The sequence below is a fragment of the Stenella coeruleoalba genome (assembly GCF_951394435.1).
Source record: "Stenella coeruleoalba genome assembly, contig: scaffold_63, whole genome shotgun sequence".
NCBI classification, from domain to species: domain Eukaryota; kingdom Metazoa; phylum Chordata; class Mammalia; order Artiodactyla; family Delphinidae; genus Stenella; species Stenella coeruleoalba.
The window spans coordinates 1,852,606-1,863,792 of record NW_027646017.1 but is presented as its reverse complement, the minus strand read 5'-3'; the positions used below and the strand labels follow the sequence as shown (position 1 = coordinate 1,863,792).

The following is an 11,187-nucleotide window of genomic DNA, read 5'->3' as shown; positions in this document are numbered from 1 at the left end:
TGGGGTGTTGAGTCCATTTCGTTGAGCAAGGAGTAGCTCTTGTCTATTCCATATTTGGCTTAAGGAACTTTATCTGTGCTCATTTCAATCTCTGGTTTTATGCAGCACCCCAACTCACCTTTCCCCTTAAGCAAGCATAAGTTGGTTTTCTAAATTTGAGACCCTGTTCTGTTCTGTAATTCAGTTCCTGTGTAGCCAAGTTTCCATTCCGTGTATTACTGATATCTTATGATGTTTCTTTTTCTGTGTGACTTATTTCAGTTAGAATCATCATACCTGAATCCACTCATTGTGCTGCTAAGGGCCTGAAGACACAGATTTCATTGCTGAGTGATATTGCTTTGTAAGTAAATACCACAACTTCTTTATCCATTTTTCAATTTCTGCGATGTTGAACTTGTACTGTAAACGAGGTTCTTGTAAACAGAGGCGTCCCAAACTTTGGGGTGGCTGTGTCTTTTTGATTTTAATTTCCCTAAGCTATAGGACCATAAGTGGAAGTGCCCTAGGTTCTGTTGCTTTGTTTTTTAGATGTTTCAGGAAACACCATACACTTCTCCTGAGTGTCTGTTGGTAATTTACATCCCGCCCATCAGCATAACAAGGCTCCCAGTTCTCCATGGCCTGTCCTGCCTTTCTGGATTTTACACTTTTTTCAGATGGCCCTTTTGACCGGGGGGAAGTGAGACTTCATTGTAGTGCAGATTTCCTTTGCAAGCTTGCTTGGTTGGCCAAAAAGGGCGTATGCGTTTTTTCCTGAATATATTCAGGAAAAAACGCATACGCCCTTTTTGGCCAAGTGCATCATTGTGGACGTTCTGCCTCTTTTCCTATGCTTTCAATGCAATTCCAGTCTACCTCCTGAAATCGGTTTCCTGCAATTCTGCCCCGCTTTCAAGTGCTCTTGGCAGCCTTACTTCAGTCTATTTTTGGACGATAGCTGTCATTTATAACTCTGCAGGTTTGTGAATTACAGTGCCCCTGAGCTCCTTTCTTCAACTCGCTTTCTTGTGAGCTGGCCGCAACACCGCAGGATGTCTTCAGGCCCTAATGTGGTTCCGGCATGGCACGCTGAGCCTTTGGTTAATTCCTCTTCCTGGTGGGAAATGAGAGTTAAATTTGCCCATCCAGACACCTCCAGCTAGTCTTTCATTGGTTCTCGCTATTCCTGTTCATCTTCCACAGAAATTGCAAACTGTGAAAAACAGGTGGTTAAAGGGACTGACTCTCCAAGTGGGGAGAGTGTTAGTAAAGCGTCTGGAATGTTGCACCCGAGTACCAGGGTACGAAAACTGAGACATATTTGAACACGTCTCCCGATCACATGGTTGATCATACTCTAGGTTCCACATGCATGTTTTAGATGAAGGAAGAATACCTTAAACCTGGGTAGTTGAAACCCGTGGAATGGGTACCATGCAATATGACTTCAAAGGGTCTTCATTTGCTCACGAACCTCTCCAATCCTATCACTGCTGCGTTTATGCCCCTGTACACATGCTTGATTCTCTTTCGGAGACATAGCAATCCATAGGTTTTAAGATACTTACTAGTCAGGTACATTCTTAGGCGTTTAATATGGGGTGTTGAGTCCATTTCGTTGAGCAAGGAGTAGCTCTTGTCTATTCAATATTTGGCTTAAGGAACTTTATCTGTGCTCATTTCAATCTCTGGTTTTATGCAGCACCCCAACTCACCTTTCCCCTTAAGCAAGCATAAGTTGGTTTTCTAAATTTGAGACCCTGTTCTGTTCTGTAATTCAGTTCCTGTGTAGCCAAGTTTCCATTCCGTGTATTACTGATATCTTATGATGTTTCTTTTTCTGTGTGACTTATTTCAGTTAGAATCATCATACCTGAATCCACTCATTGTGCTGCTAAGGGCCTGATGACACAGATTTCATTGCTGCGTGATATTGCTTTGTAAGTAAATACCACAACTTCTTTATCCATTTTTCACTTTCTGCGATGTTGAACTTGTACTGTAAACGAGGTTCTTGTAAACAGAGCCGTTCCAAACTTTGGGGTGGCTGTGTCTTTTTGATTTTAATTTCCCTAAGCTATAGGACCATAAGTGGAAGTGCCCTAGGTTCTGTTGCTTTGTTTTTTAGATGTTTCAGGAAACACCATACACTTCTCCCGAGTGGTTGTTGGCAATTTACATCCCGCCCATCAGCATAACAAGGCTCCCAGTTCTCCATGGCCTGTCCTTCCTTTCTGGATTTTACACTTTTTTCAGATGGCCCTTTTGAGCAGGGGGAAGTGAGACTTCATTGTAGTGCAGATTTCCTTTGCAAGCTTGCTTGGTTGGCCAAAAAGGGCGTATGCGTTTTTTCCTGAATATATTCAGGAAAAAACGCATACGCCCTTTTTGGCCAAGTGCATCATTGTGGACGTTCTGCCTCTTTTCCTATGCTTTCAATGCAATTCCAGTCTACCTCCTGAAATCGGTTTCCTGCAATTCTGCCCCGCTTTCAAGTCCTCTTGGCAGCCTTACTTCAGTCTATTTTGGGACGATAGCTGTCATTTATAACTCTGCAGGTTTGTGAATTACAGTGCCCCTGAGCTCCTTTCTTCAACTCGCTTTCTTGTGAGCTGGCCGCAACACCGCAGGATGTCTTCAGGCCCTAATGTGGTTCTGGCATGGCACGCTGAGCCTTTGGTTAATTCCTCTTCCTGGTGGGAAATGAGAGTTAAATTTGCCCGTCCAGACACCTCCAGCTAGCCTCTCATTGGTTCTCGCTATTCCTGTTCATCTTCCGCAGAAATTGCAAACTGTGCCAAACAGGAGGTTAAAGGGACTGACTCTCCAAGTGGGGAGAGTGTTAGTGAAGCGTCTGGAATGTTGCACCCGAGTACCAGGGGAGGAAAACTGAGACATATTTGAACACGTCTCCCGTTCACATGGTTGATCATACTCTGGGTTCCACATGCATGTTTTAGCTGAAGGAAGAATACCTTAAACCTGGAGAGTTGAGACCCGTGTAATGGGTACCATGCAATATGACTTCAAAGGGTCTTCATTTGCTCACCGAACCTGTCCAATCCTATCACTGCTGCGTTTATGCCCCTGTACACATGCTTTATTCTCTTTTGGAGGCATAGCAATCCATAGGTTTTAAGATACTTACTAGTCAGGTACATTCTTAGGCATTTAATATGGGGCTTTGAGTCCATTACGTTGAGCAAGGAGTAGCTCTTGTCTATTCCATATTTGGCTTAAGGAACTTTATCTGTGCTCATTTCAATCTCTGGTTTTATGCAGCACCCCAACTCACCTTTCCCCTTAAGCAAGCATAAGTTGGTTTTCTAAATTTGAGACCCTGTTCTGTTCTGTAATTCAGTTCCTGTGTAGCCAAGTTTACATTCCGTGTATTAGTGATATCTTATGATGTTTCTTTTTCTGTGTGACTTATTTCAGTTAGAATCATCGTACCTGAATCCACTCATTATGCTGCTACGGGCCTGATGACATAGATTTCATTGCTGAGTGATACTGCATTGTACGTAAGTACCACAAGTTCTTTATCCATTTTTCACTTTCTGCGATGTTGAACTTGTACTGTAAACGAGGTTCTTGTAAACAGAGCCGTTCGAAACTTTGGGGTGGCTGTGTCTTTTTGATTTTAAATTCCCTAAGCTATAGGACCATAAGTGGAAGTGCCCTAGGCTCTGTTGCTTTGTCTTTTAGATGTTTCAGGAAACACCATACACTTCTCCCGAGTGTTTGTTGGCAATTTACATCCCGCCGTTCATCATAACAAGGCTCCCAGTTCTCCATGGCCTGTCCTGCCTTTCTGGATTTTACACTTTTTTCAGATGACCCTTTTGACCGGGGGGAAGTGAGACTTCATTGTAGTGCAGATTTCCTTTGCAAGCTTGCTTGGTTGGCCAAAAAGGGCGTATGCGTTTTTTCCTGAATATATTCAGGAAAAAACGCATACGCCCTTTTTGGCCAAGTGCATCATTGTGGACGTTCTGCCTCTTTTCCTATGCTTTCAATGCAATTCCAGTCTACCTCCTGAAATCGGTTTCCTGCAATTCTGCCCCGCTTTCAAGTCCTCTTGGCAGCCTTACTTCAGTCTATTTTTGAACGATAGCTGTCATTTATAACTCTGCAGGTTTGTGAATTACAGTGCCCCTGAGCTCCTTTCTTCAACTCGCTTTCTTTAGAGCTGGCCGCAACACCGCAGGATGGCTTCAGGCCCTAATCTGGTTCCGGCACGGCACGCTGAGCCTTTAGTTATTTCCTCTTCCTGGTGGGAAATGAGAGTTAAATTTGCCCGTCCAGACACCTCCAGCTAGTCTCTCATTGGTTCTCGCTATTCCTGTTCATCTTCCAAGAAATTGCAAACTGGGCCAAACAGGAGGTTAAAGGCGCTGACTCTCCAAGTGGGGAGAGTGTTAGTAAAGCGTCTGGAATGTTGCACCCGAGTCCCAGGGGAGGAAAACTGAGACATATTTGAACACGTCTCCCGTTCACATGGTTGATCATACTTGGTTTCCACATGCATCTTTTAGCTGAAGGAAGAATACCTTAAACCTGGGTATTTGAAACCCGTGGAATGGTTACCATGCAATATGACTTCAAAGGGTCTTCATTTGCTCACCGAACCTCTCCAATCCTATCACTGCTGCGTTTATGCCCCTGTACACATGCTTGATTCTCTTTCGGAGACATAGCAATCCATAGGTTTTAAGATACTTACTAGTCAGGTACATTCTTAGGCGTTTAATATGGGGTGTTGAGTCCATTTCGTTGAGCAAGGAGTAGCTCTTGTCTATTCCATATTTGGCTTAAGGAACTTTATCTGTGCTCATTTCAATCTCTGGTTTTATGCAGCACCCCAACTCACCTTTCCCCTTAAGCAAGCATAAGTTGGTTTTCTAAATTTGAGACCCTGTTCTGTTCTGTAATTCAGTTCCTGTGTAGCCAAGTTTACATTCCCTGTATTACTGATATCTTATGATGTTTCTTTTTCTGTGTGACTTATTTTAGTTAGAATCATCATACCTGAATCCACTCATTGTGCTGCTAAGGGCCTGATGACACAGATTTCATTGCTGAGTGATATTGCTTTGTAAGTAAATACCACAACTTTTTTATCCATTTTTCACTTTCTGCGATGTTGAACTTGTACTGTAAACGAGGTTCTTGTAAACAGAGCCGTTCCAAACTTTGGGGTGGCTGTGTCTTTTTGATTTTAATTTCCCTAAGCTATAGGACCATAAGTGGAAGTGCCCTAGGCTCTGTTGCTTTGTTTTTTAGATGTTTCAGGAAACACCATACACTTCTCCCAAGTGTTTGTTGGCAATTTACATCCCGCCCTTCAGCATAACAAGGCTCCCAGTTCTCCATGGCCTGTCCTGCCTTTCTGGATTTTACACTTTTTTCAGATGGCCCTTTTGACCGGGGGGAAGTGAGACTTCATTGTAGTGCAGATTTCCTTTGCAAGCTTGCTTGGTTGGCCAAAAAGGGCGTATGCGTTTTTTCCTGAATATATTCAGGAAAAAACGCATACGCCCTTTTTGGCCAAGTGCATCATTGTGGACGTTCTGCCTCTTTTCCTATGCTTTCAATGCAATTCCAGTCTACCTCCTGAAATCGGTTTCCTGCAATTCTGCCCCGCTTTCAAGTCCTCTTGGCAACCTTACTTCAGTCTATTTTTGGACGATAGCTGTCATTTATAACTCTGCAGGTTTGTGAATTACAGTGCCCCTGAGCTCCTTTCTTCAACTCGCTTTCTTTTGAGCTGGCCGCAACACTGCAGGATGGCTTCAGGCCCTAATCTGGTTCCGGCACGGCACACTGAGCCTTTGGTATTTCCTCTTCCTGGTGGGAAATGAGAGTTAAATTTGCCCGTCCAGACACCTCCAGCTAGCCTCTCATTGGTTCTCGCTATTCCTGTTCATCTTCCGCAGAAATTGCAAACTGGGCCAAACAGGAGGTTAAAAGCGCTGACTTTCCAAGTGGGGAGAGTGTTAGTAAAGCGTCTGGAATGTTGCACCCGAGTACCAGGGGAGGAAAACTGAGACATATTTGAACACGTCTCCCATTCACATGGTTGATCATACTTGGTTTCCACATGCATGTCTTAGCTGAAGGAAGAATACCTAAAACCTGGGTAGTTGAAGCCCGTGGAATGGGTACCATGAAATATGACTTCAAAGGGTCTTCATTTGCTCACTGAACCTCTCCAATCCTTTCACTGCTGCGTTTATGCCCCTGTACACATGCTTGATTCTCTTTCGGAGACATAGCAATCGATAGGTTTTAAGATACTTACTAGTCAGGTACATTCTTAGGCGTTTAATATGGGGTGTTGAGTCCATTTCGTTGAGCAAGGAGTAGCTCTTGTCTATTCCATATTTGGCTTAAGGAACTTTATCTGCGCTCATTTCAATCTCTGGTTTTATGCAGCACCCCAACTCACCTTTACCCTTAAGCAAGCATAAGTTGGTTTTCTAAATTTGAGACCCTGTTCTGTTCTGTAATTCAGTTCCTGTGTAGACAAGTTTACATTCCGTGTATTACTGATATCTTATGATGTTTCTTTTTCTGTGTGACTTATTTCAGTTAGAATCATCATACCTGAATCCACTCATTGTGCTGCTAAGGGCCTGATGACACAGATTTCATTGCTGAGTGATATTGCTTTGTAAGTAAATACCACAACTTCTTTATCCATTTTTCACTTTCTGCGATGTTGAACTTGTACTGTAAACGAGGTTCTTGTAAACAGAGCCATTCGAAACTTTGGGGTGGCTGTGTCTTTTTGATTTTAATTTCCCTAAGCTATAGGACCATAAGTGGAAGTGCCCTAGGCTCTGTTGCTTTGTTTTTTAGATGTTTCAGGAAACACCATACACTTCTCCCGAGTGGTTGTTGGCAATTTACATCCCGCCCATCAGCATAACAAGGCTCCCAGTTCTCCATGGTCTGTCCTGCCTTTCTGGATTTTACACTTTTTTCAGATGGCCCTTTTGACCGTGGGGAAGTGAGACTTCATTGTAGTGCAGATTTCCTTTGCAAGCTTGCTTGGTTGGCCAAAAAGTGCGTATGCGTTTTTTCCTGAATATATTCAGGAAAAAACGCATACGCCCTTTTTGGCCAAGTGCATCATTGTGGACGTTCTGCCTCTTTTCCTATGCTTTCAATGCAATTCCAGTCTACCTCCTGAAATCGGTTTCCTGCAATTCTGCCCCGCTTTCAAGTCCTCTTGGCAGCCTTACTTCAGTATATTTTTGGACGATAGCTCTCATTTACAACTCTGCAGGTTTGTGAATTACAGTGCTCCTGAGCTCCTTTCTTTAACTCGCTTTCTTGTGACCTGGCCGCAACACCGCAGGATGTCTTCAGACCCTAATCCGGTTCTGGCACGGCACGCTGAGCCTTTGGTTAATTCCTCTTCCTGGTGGGAAATGAGAGTTAAATTTGCCCATCCAGACACCTCCAGCTAGTCTCTCATTGGTTCTCGCTATTCCTGTTCATCTTCCACAGAAATTGCAAACTGGGCCAAACAGGAGGTTAAAGGGACTGACTCTCCAAGTCGGGAGAGTGTTAGTAAAGCGTCTGGAATGTTGCACCCGAGTACCAGGGTACGAAAACTGAGACATATATGAACACGTCTCCCGATCTCATGGTTGATCATACTCTAGGTTCCACATGCATGTTTTAGCTGAAGGAAGAATACCTTAAACCTGGGTAGTTGAAACCCGTGGAATGGGTACCATGCAATATGACTTCAAAGGGTCTTCATTTGCTCACCGAACCTCTCCAATCCTATCACTGCTGCGTTTATGCCCCTGTACACACGCTTGATTCTCTTTTGGAGACATAGCAATCCATAGGTTTTAAGATACTTACTAGTCAGGTACATTCTTAGGCGTTTAATATGGGGTGTTGAGTCCATTTCGTTGAGCAAGGAGTAGCTCTTGTCTATTCCATATTTGGCTTAAGGAACTTTATCTGTGCTCATTTCAATCTCTGGTTTTATGCAGCACCCCAACTCACCTTTACCCTTAAGCAAGCATAAGTTGGTTTTCTAAATTTGAGACCCTGTTCTGTTTTGGAATGCAGTTCCTGTGTAGCCAAGTTTACATTCCGTGTATTAGTGATATCTTATGATGTTTCTTTTTCTGTGTGACTTATTTCAGTTAGAATCATCGTACCTGAATCCACTCATTATGCTGCTACGGGCCTGATGACATAGATTTCATTGCTGAGTGATGCTGCATTGTACGTAAGTACCACAAGTTCTTTATCCATTTTTCACTTTCTGTGATATTGAACTTGTACGGTAAACGAGGTTCTTTTAAACGGAGGCGTCCCAAACTTTGGGGTGGCTGTGTCTTTTTGATTTTAAATTCCCTAAGCTATAGGACCATAAGTGGAAGTGCCCTAGGTTCTGTTGCTTTGTTTTTTAGATGTTTCAGGAAACACCATACACTTCTCCTGAGTGTCTGTTGGCAATTTACATCCCGCCCATCAGCATAACAAGGCTCCCAGTTCTCAATGGCCTGTTGCCTTTCTGGATTTTACACTTTTTTCAGATGGCCCTTTGGACCGGGGGGAAGTGAGACTTCATTGTAGTGCAGATTTCCTTTGCAAGCTTGCTTGGTTGGCCAAAAAGGGCGTATGCGTTTTTTCCTGAATATATTCAGGAAAAAACGCATACGCCCTTTTTGGCCAAGTGCATCATTGTGGACGTTCTGCCTCTTTTCCTATGCTTTCAATGCAATTCCAGTCTACCTCCTGAAATCGGTTTCCTGCAATTCTGCCCCGCTTTCAAGTCCTCTTGGCAGCCTTACTTCAGTCTATTTTTGGACGATAGCTGTCATTTATAACTCTGCAGGTTTGTGAATTACAGTGCCCCTGAGCTCCTTTCTTCAACTCGCTTTCTTGTGACCTGGCCGCAACACCGCAGGATGGCTTCAGGCCCTAATCTTGTTCCCGCCCGGCATGCTGAGCCTTTGGTTAATTCCTCTTCCTGGTGGGAAATGAGAGTTAAATTTGCCCGTCCAGACACCTCCAGCTAGCCTCTCATTGGTTCTCGCTATTCCTGTTCATCTTCCGCAGAAATTGCAAACTGGGCCAAACAGGAGGTTAAAGGGACTGACTCTCCAAGTCGGGAGAGTGTTAGTAAAGCGTCTGGAATGTTGCACCCGAGTACCAGGGGAGGAAAACTGAGACATATTTGAAAACGTCTCCCATTCACATGGTTGATCATACTCTGGGTTCCACATGCATGTTTTAGCTGAAGGAAGAATACCTTAAACCTGGAGAGTTGAGACCCGTGTAATGGGTACCATGCAATATGACTTCAAAGGGTCTTCATTTGTTCACCGAACCTCTCCAATCCTATCACTGCTGCGTTTATGCCCCTGTACACATGCTTGATTCTCTTTTGGAGGCATAGCAATCCATAGGTTTTAAGATACTTACTAGTCAGGTACATTCTTAGGCGTTTAATATGGGGTTTTGAGTCCATTTCGTTGAGCAACGAGTAGCTCTTGTCTACTCCATATTTGGCTTAAGGAACTTTATCTGTGCTCATTTCAATCTCTGGTTTTATGCAGCACCCCAACTCACCTTTCCCCTTAAGCAAGCATAAGTTGGTTTTCTAAATTTGAGACCCTGTTCTGTTTTGGAATGCAATTCCTGTGTAGCCAAGGTTACATTCCGTGTATTAGTGATATCTTATGATGTTTCTTTTTCTGTGTGACTTATTTCAGTTAGAATCATCGTACCTGAATCCACTCATTATGCTGCTACGGGCCTGATGACATAGATTTCATTGCTGAGTGATACTGCATTGTACGTAAGTACCACAAGTTCTTTATCCATTTTTCACTTTCTGCGATGTTGAACTTGTACTGTAAACGAGGTTCTTGTAAACAGAGCCGTTCCAAACTTTGGGGTGGCTGTGTCTTTTTGATTTTAATTTCCCTAAGCTATAGGACCATAAGTGGAAGTGCCCTAGGCTCTGTTGCTTTGTTTTTTAGATGTTTCAGGAAACACCATACACTTCTCCCGAGTGGTTGTTGGCAATTTACATCCCGCCCATCAGCATAACAAGGCTCCCAGTTCTCCATGGCCTGTCCTGCCTTTCTGGATTTTACACTTTTTTCAGATGGCCCTTTTGACTGGGGGGAAGTGAGACTTCATTGTAGTGCAGATTTCCTTTGCAAGCTTGCTTGGTTGGCCAAAAAGGGCGTATGCGTTTTTTCCTGAATATATTCAGGAAAAAACGCATACGCCCTTTTTGGCCAAGTGCATCATTGTGGACGTTCTGCCTCTTTTCCTATGCTTTCAATGCAATTCCAGTCTACCTCCTGAAATCGGTTTCCTGCAATTCTGCCCCGCTTTCAAGTCCTCTTGGCAGCCTTACTTCAGTCTATTTTTGGACGATAGCTGTCATTTATAACTCTGCAGGTTTGTGAATTACAGTGCCCCTGATCTCCTTTCTTCAACTCGCTTTCTTTTGAGCTGGCCGCAACACCGCATGATGGCTTCAGGCCCTAATCTGGTTCCGGTACGGCACGCTGAGCCTTTGGTTATTTCCTCTTCCTGGTGGGAAATGAGAGTTAAATTTGCCCGTCCAGACACCTCCAGCTAGCCTCTCATTGGTTCTCGCTATTCCTGTTCATCTTCCGCAGAAATTGCAAACTGGGCCAAACAGGAAGTTAAAGGCGCTGACTCTCCAAGTGGGGAGAGTGTTAGTAAAGCGTCTGGAATGTTGCACCCGAGTACCAGGGGAGGAAAACTGAGACATATTTGAACACGTCTCCCGTTCACATGGTTGATCATACTCTGGGTTCCACATGCATGTTTTAGCTGAAGGAAGAATACCTTAAACCTGGAGAGTTGAGACCCGTGTAATGGGTACCATGCAATATGACTTCAAAGGGTCTTCATTTGCTCACCGAACCTCTCCAATCCTATCACTGCTGCGTTTATACCCCTGTACACACGCTTGATTCTCTTTTGGAGACATAGCAATCCATAGGATTTAAGATACTTACTAGTCAGGTACATTCTTAGGCGTTTAGTATGGGGTGTTGAGTCCATTTCGTTGAGCAAGGAGTAGCTCTTGTCTATTCCATATTTGGCTTAAGGAACTTTATCTGTACTCATTTCAATCTCTGGTTTTATGCAGCACCCCAACTCACCTTTCCCCTTAAGCAA

General features: G+C 43.7%; 1 long non-coding RNA gene across 1 annotated transcript in view; it reads left to right on the top strand.

Annotated features, from left to right (window-relative positions):
• The first annotated feature begins 282 nt into the window (after window positions 1-282).
• The window catches only part of LOC307181391, a 1,281,417-nt gene continuing 1,270,512 nt past the window's right edge, over window positions 283-11,187 (top strand). Inside the window, exon 1 of the long non-coding RNA XR_013826639.1 lies at window positions 283-343. This is a non-coding gene — a long non-coding RNA (uncharacterized lncRNA). The remainder of the gene's footprint in view (window positions 344-11,187) is intronic.